We start from the raw sequence: 12330 nt of genomic DNA, 5'->3' as shown, positions 1-12330 counted from the left end.
TGCAGATTCCTGAGGAAAGGAGGTGGAGAGAGAGGTGCTGAGCTCTTCTCCCTGGTATCCAGTGACGGGATGTGTGGGCATGGTTCAAAGCTGCACCAGGAGAAGTTTAGACTGGACATTAAGAAGGTCCATTAGGTGGTCAAACGCTGGAACACGCTTCCTAGAGAGGTGGTCAATGCCACAAGCTTGTCATTGTTTAAGAGGCATTTGGACGAGGCCCTTAATAACATGCTTTATCTTTGGGTCAGCCCTGAAGTGGTCAGGCAGCTGGACTAGATGATCATTGCAGGTCCCTTCCAACTGACAATATTCTGTTCTATTCTATTCTGTTCTGTTCTGTCCTGTTCTATTCTATTGTATCTGTGCTGGCTCAGACTGAGGATTTGTTTTCCAAAGTACCCTGCTTCCAGCAGTGACAATCAGTGCATCGTGAAAAGCAGGAGCAATGCAAGTATATATATAAATGTTCGCTGTACTCCCCTGGGAGTACTCGCCCAATCTCCATCTCTTTTCAGTTCAGGGGGTTTCCTGAGCCCGACATAGGTTATCTGTAGCTCTGATGGGTCCTTCTGCCAAGCGCTTGTTCAGTCCCCCTGCACACATTTTGCATCTCGAGCACCGTTTGCATTTGACAGCTCCTGGTTCTTGTCCTGGAAGAGAGGTGAACACCCTCTCTCTCGACTCACAGGGTCCACCTTTCCCACTCATCATTTCACAGCTCTGTTAGCATATCTTCTGTAAGTCGTCTCTTTGTGAAGCAGAACAATTCAAGCCACTCCTTAAATGTAAATCGTTCCATATATTTAGTGTTCATCCTGCCCGTCTCTGAGCCTGTCAGGTTCTGGTATCGTCTTTTGGAGATGTGAGCACAGTTCTCATGATGTGCAGTTCGCAAACAGCAGAGCAGCAGAGTGGCGCAGCGGAAGCGTGCTGGGCCCATAACCCAGAGGTCGATGGATCGAAACCATCCTCTGCTAGGCTGTTATTATTTTCTTCCCCAGGGACCTGGACCGGCTGGAAAGGTGGGCCCGTGCGAACTCATGAAGTTCAACAAAGCCAATCCCAAGCACAAATACAGGCTGGGCAGAGAATGGATTGAAAGCAGCCCTGAGGAGAAGGACTTCAGGGTGTTGGCTTTAAACTGGAAGAGGGAAGATTTAGATGAGATATCGGGAAGAAATTCTTCCCAGTGAGGGTGGTGAGGCAGTGGCAGAGGTTGCCCAGAGAAGCTGTGGCTGCCCCATCCAATGTTTGGCTGCCCCATCCCTGGGAGTGGTCAAGGCCAGGTTGGATGGGGCTGTGAGCAACCTGGTCTGGTGGGAGGTGTCCCTGCCCAGGGCAGGGGGGTTGGAACGAGATGGGCTTTAAATGTCCCTTCCAAACCAATTTTCCAAACCAAACCATTCTGTGATTCTATGTGAGCAAACTAGAATCATAGCAATGCTTTCTGTACTGTTCTCTCTTCCTTTCCTAATGATCCTCTATGTTAGATTTGTCTTCTCGATCGTTACTAAATGATGATCCAGTGACCAATAATAAAGAAAACTGAGACAAAGCAGGAAGAAAACAGAATGAGTTGAGTCAAAATCCTCTGGGAAAGGAGGGTGAAGGGGGGAAACAGGATGGTGTTACAGGCTTGTTTTATAAAACTCTAGACCTTTAATGTCTCTTTAATATAAAGAATAAATATTACCGTGAATTGTTAATATACAAGAGTTTAATGTTCCAGATGCAAACTCAAGAATAAAGAGATGTGATATTACACTTGTTTATCCCCACAAGCAAAAGGCGATGTGTTTCGGATGTAGTTTTGGTAGCAAACATATTACAGAACAACTAGCTACAGTAAATAATTTTGGATCAGAGTGTTGATAGCATTTAAATGGAATGGGAAAAAGGATAAAAAATATCTTTCTGTTTTGGCTTTGTTTTGTTTTTTTTTTCAACAGGGAAAATTTCAAGACATTTAAGAAAAGTAGTGAGCAGAGTTAACCAGTTTGACAAGCTCAGGGTTTGCATATGAAGGAGTGTAAGACTTAACATCAGAGGTAGAAAATCTTTCTGGAATTTGCATGCTAAACAAGGGAAAAACAAATGAGGAAGTTCTCCAGAGTTACCTGGATGGATGACTGCCCAAGGAAGGATGCTAGGTGTAAACAGTCTATGGGAACGGATAAAGAGGTCAGTCGGCCAAGGCAGCTATGTTTTGAAGGCCAAAAAATGTAGGAATTCAGCATCAAGCGCCAAAAGTCAAGCTGAGTTAGACCTTGCAAAGATCCGTGAAGATAAATGCTGAAAGGTTTAGTAACTGTATAAATAGAAACAAAATTAAAAAAGGAGGAAGTAGGGCTGCTGTGTACAGAGTAGGAGGCTGAGATCAAACACAGTATTTGGATCACACTTAGATCAAGGGCCATACCCAAAAGCGTATGCAGGGCTGTAATGCCAGGAAGTTAATTTGGCTCTGGGAACAAAATTCACAATGCTGAGGAAGACGCCTTATTCCTTTGTATAGTAAATGAGAGAAAGTTACATTCCCAGGACTAAAATCTACCACAACCGGTGTGGTGTCTGAGCTGCTCATGAGGAAATGCCAAAGCCACCTGTCCAAAACTCTGTCTTGTGTGGTTCTAGGTCTGTAACAAAGCTTCGGCCTCTCTGGCTACACCTATGTCAGTAAATAAAACATGGTGAGGGTCCAGGATGGTGTACAGGTCTATGATTGCCCATGGTGTTTAATAGTTCCTGCTACAGGTATGGTCTGTGCAAGACAGCCCTCTCCCAAACAACACCTGGGCACAGTTCGTGGGACAGCTCAGGACTGCTTTTCCCAGTGAGCAGTTTTGGAGGTGGCCAGCTTGCTATGGACTTGTTTTGGAGAAGAGGTGTGGATGTGTGGATGCAAGCTGTGCTGTGCAGCTTGCCCTGAAGGACAGAGAACAGGACACAGCCCATTTTACTTAGTAACATAAGTCTAGCCTTTGAAACTGGGATGATCTAAGTGACTGAGAAGTTACCAAGATACCTTCAATGACCTCAGTCACCATGTACTGTCAGGTGCCATTAATGACTGGATAACTTTTTTTCTTAAATTGGCATGGATGTCCTACATAGTATATTTGAGGTTTCTTGTATATAACCTACTCTTAGACCCTCCTTAACTTAACGTGCTCTTGTCTGACTTGCTGAGAGAGTTCTCTAGACAGCAGGATGCACAGCACTTTATATCCACCCATTTAAGCAGAGCCCCTAGGTTTGGAGGAGTGCAAGATTCCTGTGTGGAAAAGGAGAGCAAGAGGGAGGCAACATGGCACTTGCTCTGTGCCAAGGGCAGTGAGATTGGCAGAGGGATTCTTGGGGTTCGGTTGCTGCTTTGAAAAGCCCTGCCAGCACCATCTGAACTCTTACACTTTGTATTGGTTCTCCGAGCGCTTCTGGTGTAACTGGGTCCTGGGTATTAATGGGAGGTGGATGTCTTTTGATCAGATGGCATCTGAGCTAACGAGCCTCCGTAAGGCTGGAAGAGGATTAGGACTGCTGCTCCGAATGCAGAGGCCTGTGCTCAACTGAAGTTGCATGTTAGGTTGTCAAGTCCTTCTTTAGATTTTTGTCCTAAATGGCTGAAGTTTCCAGCAAGGATATTGAGAAGTGCAAATCAGCATTGCTGTTGGGAGCAGACATGTGCACAATTGATGATGAAACTGTTACAAAAGAAACCACAGATTTTAATGTACACTAGCTGAAAAGCAGATTATCTCCGTCTCAGAACTGCGAAAGATGTGAGCATGTAATTGAAAACCTGGAAGTAAGGATTTTGTTACCATTTTTTTTAAATTAGAGGTGGTACCACACGACCAGATGAGTAGCAGCCATGGGACTCTGATTTTAGTAGTATACAAGACAGTAAGACACATTTTGAAGTAAAGCTGTAGAAAGGTACGGATTTAAATGAAAAATGGAACACAAAGGCAAGTGAGTTCTCAAAAGGGGACCATTTGGTCTATTTGATTAAAGCAAGTAACTTTCTAGACAAGAGAAATGCAGCATATCTAATCTAGTTGGACTGCAGTAAAGTAAATGATACAGTGCTATCTTGGAAACTGGCTGAACTGAAGAAAGGGTTAGTACATAAACCAAGTAGCAAGGAAGGTGAAAGGCGGTAAGGCTAATGAGAAGGGAGATGACATTGACTGTGTTGAAAGAGGACTACCGACACAGAGAAAAGTTGCTAATGGAGTTCCTTCAGGATCCATCTTGGGCTCATTTTTTGTTTGTTTTTTTTTTTTTTTTTTTTTTTCTTTTTTTGTTGTTTTTGTTGTTGTTGTTGTTGGTTTTGTTTTTGTTTTTGTTTTTGTTTTTTTTATGGGTTTAGCACCAAAAACCAGATTGGGTTGATAAAACTTGCTTAGATCAAAATTGGGAGATAGCAGAAAGTGAACAGCTTGGAGTTGCTGATGACAGTTCTATTGATTTGACTGGGATCCTTCAGTTCTATTGATTTGTCTTCATCCTATGCAGAAAGGGACTCAGTAGCCAGAACAGTGTTTGTCATTTTTATTGCTATAGCACCAAGAGACTCAGCCACAGTTGTGTGGCATCGTGGTGGATCGCAGGATCGCAGATACTAAACTGTAAATCCCAAAGGGGATATGAGGATCTGCAAAGCCCTGTGCAGTACAGACCAGCAGATGCTGTTTGGTACCAGTTACGAAGAGAGCTAGTGAAGGGCTGCAAAGAGAGAATCATGAGGTCAATACACAGGCTAGGAAGGGGGATATTTTTGCAGCATTTTGGTTGGGTATGAGTAGGGCATGCCAGAGTTCGTCAAGGCACAAGAAAAAGGCGTTACGACAATCAAAGAACATGATAGGAAGCTAAAAGTGTAAGAAATCACATGTGTCACTGGCTTCAGTCCCTCCCAGTCACAAGACAAAAATTTGGCAATCACCAGCGTTATTTGGTCTAGGAATGCAAAGAACACCCAGTCGACACCCTCCACCTTCACACACACTGTAAGCACCAGTGCATACTGTAAACCACAAAACACCTTTTCCCCCTGCCTCTTGTTTCCCAGCTGAGAGTTTTACCTGTGGGGAGGGAGTGGGAAAACCACAGGACTTGGATGTAGCCTGTGAGCTGAGGGCAGGGGAATGAAACTGTTTTTTCTCCAAATTCAGTTGAAATTTGTCAGGGTACCGCTGTAAATCAGGAGGCAAACTGGAGCTGGAAGGACTTTCTGTGATTTGAATAATGTAGTTCATCCTAAAACACAGTTTTGGCCAACTTAAAATTCTTCCTATGCATAATTCTGGGCTGAAATTGATTTGGGTCTTGAGATATACAGAAACAAAACAAATATGTACAGTTTCCCTTTCACCTGTAGTTTATTCATTAATGTTTGGGGATTTGGGTCTTGAGATATACAGAAACAAAATAAACATGTACAGTCTCCCTTTCACCTGTAGTTCATTCATTAATGTTTGGGGTTTTTTTGAGGTACTGAAGATCCACAGATTTATGTGAGAGTGACTTGAACCAGTACTTTGAATCTTAGGGCTGACCCTCACTGGAGAAATGCTTTATCTCTGAGGTTGAACTTTGGGATGCTTCTTGCCTGGCCCTACTGTTATTTACAAGGGAAAAAACCCAAAACTGATAGGGCTGACCCTCACTGGAGAAATGCTTTACCTCTGAGGCTGAACTTTGGGATGCTTCTTGCCTGACCCTACTGTTATTTACAAGGGAAGAAACCCAAAACTGACAGCTTTTGGCTCCCCTTGAAGCCTAACTTTAAATAAATCAGGAATTATATTTGCCCTTGTTTTCTTAGGAAAAGATATTACAGGATTTAATTCTTCCCCAAACCTAGAGGAAGATGGTTTCCACTAACAAGGAGTAGGACAAAGGCCTGGCCAAGTGGAACAGACAAATCCCAGCATATAATTTGAGGGGGAAATTCAGGTTGAAAACCACTCAATGGGTACTTTACATTGAGTTTGGCAGAATCAGAGGTGTCTCTTCGGGTGGTAAAATGAATTGTTTTATCCATTTACCCATAAATCAAGACTCTGACACATTCCCAGGAGAGGTTGCATGGCCCTTCTCGGGTGTCTTTGTCTCCAGGACACAGAAGAAGAGAGTGACAAGGTGAGCGCTGCAACAGATCATGATGAGGGTCCTTCTGGGGTGAGTCTCCTTCTCCCATGGAACACGGCTTGTCAGGAACCAGCTGTACTTGGCACAGGGGGTAAAAAAGTCTGGTCCTGTCCTGCCAACGAGTGAGTTACGTACAGGCTCAGCTACAGAAGAATGGGGTCCAGGAGGTGATGGGCTGGAGGTTCTTGCTGTGGGTGTGAGATGTGATGAATCTGCTAAGTGTTAACATGATTTCTAGGATGTCAACAGTAAGACTGTGGTCAACTGTGGCAAGACTATATAGCCATATGGTTTGTATGTCTTGAATACTTTACTTCTGAGGATTTGTTTTTTACTGGTTTTAAACATGCAATTGAAATTTCACTAGAAAAACCACCAAAATTCCCTGAAAGTGAAAACTAAACCACCTGTTCTGCAACACATGGAAAGTCGATTTGAATCCAGCCTATTCATCAACTTTTTAATAAATGTACAAAACCAAAAGGACAACATGTCACACTGTGGTTTTCCCCAGAAAATTGTCTTAGCATTTCTCAGTATCCTCTGGCATGCCTGGATGTAGCTTTCTCCGTGCTTCGCCTGTGAGTGATATCATTTCACAGCTTGGAAAATGCTAAATGACTTTGCCAGAAACAATGATCTGTCAAGAGCAGAAAGTACAAAAGTCTTTTTCATCGCCAGCACATTCAGAGAGCATAAACCACATGAATTATACTAATAACTTCCATTAAAATCATGGCCTGCTTCCCCCCAAATAAACACAAGATTCTGAAGGAAGTCCACTACACCCATTAAATCCTAATGGGAAAAAGAAAAAAAAAAGGGGGGGAGAAGATGAATGAGAAAACTAGCCCAAGTGTATTAGCAGGCAAAAGAACAACTTTGTTAAGAATGGGACTAACCCAAAACGGTAACAGGATGTTAGCTCTGGTTATTTTAAAAAAAAGATTACAGAGAAAAGGGTGGGGATGAGGGTGGTGGTTTCAGATAAAAATCAGCTGTAAATGAGTCCAAAAAGCCTTGTGTTACGCCACCACCTCCCACGGCTTTGATCAAGCGCATTCCAAGGCGTCCCTTTAGATTTATAATAAAATTATGAAAATGCATAAAGCACACTTCTCCTTGCCATTTCACTCTCGTAATTCTGGAGCTGCTCCATTCTTGGCAGTCACATCTCTCCTCGTTTTCAGCATTGCAGGAATAAAATTTGGCCGAAAGGACTTTAAAATCCAGTGTCTGATTCAAAGGTGACCTCTTGGCCCAGCTCTTGTTGCATCAGTTTTGTTTGATGCGTCTCCTTTGATTCCTGGGTCCCTGAACTAGTACTGACTTCATCAGTGCACAAGCAGAGAGAAAAAAGAAATGGAATAAACCAGAAAGGATGAAACATGAGAGTATGACTCTGGCCAAAGCAGGAAAGAAGATCCTCCCACTGAAATGGAAATACCTGTTCATAATTATCCTTCAAAAATTTTATTTGCCAGCGGTTATTATTGTAAGGCTGAATAACTTGGAAAAGAGCAAGTCACTTCCACAACCAAGCAAGAGAAGGAAAAGAGACAGTTAAACAGGTCATCAGGGTTCATTTGGTTTATTCTGTATATCGGAATAAGGTGCATTTTAAAACTGCCTTAGAGACTTGCCTGACCTGTCAGTAGGATACATCAGTGAACAGGCTGTTAATTACAAATGTCAGGGCAACTAAAACGTCTAGGTTGAGCATCACTTTTCTCAAACACAGCAGACATCCCCAGATGGGACTGGGAGGTCCAAGGGTGGAATTCCACCCTCCAGCCCATGGACTCTTGTGGTGGGCTGCAATGGAGCTTCTCTGCAACCAGCACTGGGGGGTCCTCAGGACAGAGGCTTCTGCCACAGGTGGCAAATACTCACCTTATGCTGCCTGAGCAGCACCTAGCAGGACTGCTGCCAGAGCACACCAAGGAAGGCCTTTATGAGAGAGCATCTGCCAGTTCCCACTAGGAATAAAATGCCGTGGGAACTGGGAGGGAACACCTCACCCAGAGTAAAGATACCACCAGCATTTTGGCTCTTTGAAAGGCAGCGTCTCTTTGTTCCAATGTTTTCTTTCAACATACTTTGCTCTAATTTGGAAAAAGGAAAATCCAACGGGGCACACTGCTCTTGAAAAGCAGGAGAGCTCTATTTGAGCCCCTGAGCCTGGGAAATGGGTGCAGCTTCCAGACCCTCCCATCTTGCTCTGATATTTTACCTCTGGGGCACATGCCGTACTCCGAGAGAGCCCAGACTGAGGTGGTGCCTGGCCTTTGTGAAGCCAAAGCTTTTGAAAAGCCCATCCACCTCCGCAGTCTTTCCGTTTTCCCTGGTACACTTTGTCTTACATCTTCACGTTTGGCTAGATCATTTCGGCAGGGTATGTCCAACTGCTTAGTCACGGTAGGTCTGCCCATTGCATTGGCTTTTCTGCCGTGCAGTAGACAAGACACTATTCATCTTTCCTACACTTCATTTCACATATCTAGGCCACATACGTACTCTTAAGTTAAACAGGACTAGGGCATGTCCCTAAGCGCTGTTCCACGAGGAGCCGTATTGACTGCTTTTATATTAAGACTACTAAGCTTGCCCAAGACAGAAAATGCGTATGGAACAGGATGGTTAATGTCCATGCTGTTAAATCCTCTTATGCTTCCAAAACAGGGTGGTTGTATGTAAACAGGGAATGGCCACAGGTTTATGCTAACAGCTCTTGTGTCTCAGGATTATTTGGGACACTGTTAGTTGGCATGGATGAAAACTGTGCCATGGACCTTTTAAAAAATTTAGCCAAAGGGTGATCAAGTTCCATGAATATTCCTTAGCTTTGTTTAATTTACAAGTATAGACTGAGTCAATGTCACACTGTTTGCATCGTCCTTGGCACAGTTTTGGCCTGGGGCTACTAGCCCTGTGTTGAGGAATACATAGGCACGGTTTGGAGGATGGTATGGGCCAGGGACAATTCCCAGTAGGTGGCTGGGATGCAGCCACGTCTTTCTAGATTATGATTCATCTGGTGTACTTTAAGCATCTTCCTCAGAATGAGACAAGAAAAGGTTCAGGGAGGGCACTGAGGATGATCAAATCATCCTTCCATGTAAAGGATGACTAAGTTGGCTGGAACTTCTCAGTCTAGAAAGGAAGATCTTGTTAAATATGTATTTGATAAAGACATATAAAAGCCTGCAAAACACAGAGATGGAAGTAGGAATCAACTCGTCACTGTCTTCCCCAGTGCAAGAAAAACAAAGCTAGCAAGTGGCAGGTTCAAAAGAAAATGGTGTAGTATTTGAAGCTACATGTAGTAAAGCAGTGGACTTTTGTGTCACGGGATGCTATCAATGCTAACATTTTCCATGAGATCAGGGGAATCTGGAGAACTTAACAAAAAATGAAGGACATAACAGCTACTACATACAAGGCTATGTAGTATTCTGTCTTAGTTGCAAATTGCTGGAGATCAAGAGAGTGTTCTAAGGAAGTGTCTTCATGGGTTTGCTTTATCGTAGTTGTGCCACAGATCTGCTTGGACTCTTCTCAGGAACAGCAAATTGGTCTAGAGGGACTATTGGTGTGGTCCAGGCAGCTGTTCTTAAGAATTATGAGTTGTGCTCCTGCTTTTGTGCACTGATTATAAGAGAAGCTATTATGATGTGCTCATGTGGAGATATCTGTACTGTAGATGCCTACGGTTAGGGGAGATGGATCTCTTGTATCTGTGACTGCCACTGTATCCAGATGTCTCTGAGAGTTTTTAATCTGCTCCCCAGATTAAAAGCCTGGATGAACCTAAGCTGTACACAACCAAAATACTGAAGGCAATCATAATATCACCTCTCAGTTAAACAACAGCAGGCAGTATCGGAGCAATCAGTAGTGGTATTTCATTCATGTAGCTTGTTTTGTTTCATGGCGGCCTCCTGTCAGAAATCTCAGCCTTAGAGCTCATGCCAGAAAAAGGCTGAGCTCCAGGAGTGAACTCTAGAAAGGAGTTCTGGAACGAGACTCATTTTAACTAATTGTAGATGTCTGTAATACAGATATCAGGATCTAAGTTCACTATTGCAGGCTGACGCTAGTCTTGGGGAGTAAACTAGAGACTCCCAGGCTGATATTCAGCTCACCTTCTCCTTGTCTATTGGCTATGAAGTCTGCTTGGGGTAACTACCTTGGATGTGAACAATTCCAATTGCTCAGCTCTTGATGTTGCCACATCTTCCTCCGAACTGCAGAATGAATAATCTTTCCCTCCCTTCCCATCCATTCCTTTTGTATTGCAGAAAGTTCATGTAACCTGGAAAAGCACACCATGAAAACTGCCACCTGGCACCTCCCACCACCAAGCTCTGAGCACACAGGTTCAGATCCACCTTGTTTTAGTTCAGATGTTACCTTCGCAGCCCCATCGGCAGACAGGACTTCCTCTGTGAGTACCCAGGACACCTACATACAGCCTGACTGTGAGACATGACCAGTCCGTGCCAGGTTTGCAGCCGTGAGGTTCACGATAGAAGAGGACATTGAATGATGCCATTCGTGGGTTCCACAGATTAAAATGAACTAGGACAGGCTGACCAGCTACTTAATTAAAAAGCAATGAATGATTAAAGTGCAACAAATGATTTTTAAATACAGAATTTCTTAATTCTAGCAAAAAGAAGAGAACAATTGTTTGGTTGGGGTTTTTTGCCTGTTAATTCATACCTGGTGTTCTTGGGTACCTAAGCTTGATATAAAAGAGGTTTTCTTTTTCCTGACCAATTTTAGGATCCATAATGTCAGACCACTGCTCCCTTTATTTATGCAACCACATCTATTAATAAGCACCGGAGATGAACCAGGGCTCTACGGCAGTGACAGGCAGAAGCGGACTGCAACATATGGTATAGTTGTTCGTCTCACGTGCAGCAGCTGTTGAAGAAACACGGCAGTGAAACATCGTTTAAAGGCGTCCTGTGAATGCTTATCCCAAAATGTCCTCCAACCTTTCCAGTGGGTAATCATCAATAAGTGTGGTGCGGTCATAACTGACATTAAACAACTCCTTTGCTGTTTATGCCTTTGCCTGCTTATTCATTGAAGGACTGTTCTACTGTTCTGCCTTTGTTCTAGAAAAGAAAAACAATTCCTTCAGCTTTTCATTAATGAATATGTTTCTTATCAGCCTTTTTTTCAGGATTCCCCCAAGTAGGTGTATTTCTTTACAGTTAAATGTCAAAATAAGGACGGTACTCCAGCTGAGGTTCCAGCGCTACTGGTTACAGCTTCATAATTACTTTCTACATCCTACATATGTTTCCATTAAGATGCTCTACAAGAAAGAAACAGTTGTTTTGGGTGGGTTTGGTTTTGGTTTGGGTTTTTTTGTTGTTTGTTTGTTTGGTTTTTTTTTGTTTTTTTTTTTTCCCATTAGTACCATGCAGTAGTCTCATACGACTTTTGGGATCCACTGTAATCTCCAGATGTTTTTCCAACTGGCTGCTCAGTCAGCTGTTCCCCACTCCCTATTTGGTTTTCTTTCCTAAACTATCACTCCCCTCCTTTCTGGAATTCCACTTTATTTTGGACAGTTTCTTCAAGATCTGTGTTCATATGCTGTCCCTTCCTGCAGCACACCTGGAACTCTTCCCACAGTGGTCTTGCCACGGACCTTATGAATGGTAATGGAAACGGGATTTAACCAGGCCTGGCACAGACCCCGTGCTGTTCCCCTTCCAACATCCACAGCTCTTTTTGGCTGCTGGCCCCAGTTTTGGGGGCAGCCGCGGCAATTTCATCAACAGCATTATTTCCTTGGTTGGGGGCATAGCGCTTTATGGGAGGCAATGATCCAAGTCCACCAGTGTCCACCTTTACTGCATCCATTCCGTGCCGGTACCACTTGCTCAGCCGTGTTCTGCAGATGTTTCTCAGCGGTGAGAGCCCGGCGAGCCCCTCAGTTCTCAATCCCACAGAACCTGAGGGGGAAAAAAAAAGCAGCAGGTTTTCAGACGGTACGAACTATTTGCCTCCAACCTGCCTTTGAGGAACAAGCTCCGCGGAGGTGACCTCCTCCCTTGCCCCTTGGCCACGCGTGGCCGTGCCCAACCACGCGGTTCTCCAGTTCCGTGCTTCAACCGGGATGTTCCCGAGCTCTCCTCCCACGCTCCGCCT

At 43.9% G+C, this 12330-nt stretch overlaps 1 non-coding gene across 1 annotated transcript; it reads left to right on the top strand.

The window, feature by feature from the left end:
• Positions 1-905: 905 nt before the first annotated feature.
• TRNAM-CAU lies at positions 906-977 on the top strand. Its single transcript has one exon. It is a non-coding gene; the product is annotated as a tRNA-Met (tRNA).
• Positions 978-12330: the final 11353 nt, after the last annotated feature.

Source organism: Cariama cristata, unplaced genomic scaffold, assembly GCF_000690535.1.
Source record: "Cariama cristata isolate BGI_N322 unplaced genomic scaffold, ASM69053v1 scaffold4084, whole genome shotgun sequence".
NCBI lineage: Eukaryota > Metazoa > Chordata > Aves > Cariamiformes > Cariamidae > Cariama > Cariama cristata.
The sequence above is the reverse complement of the archived record's forward strand: the minus strand, read 5'-3'. Positions and strand labels throughout refer to the sequence as shown.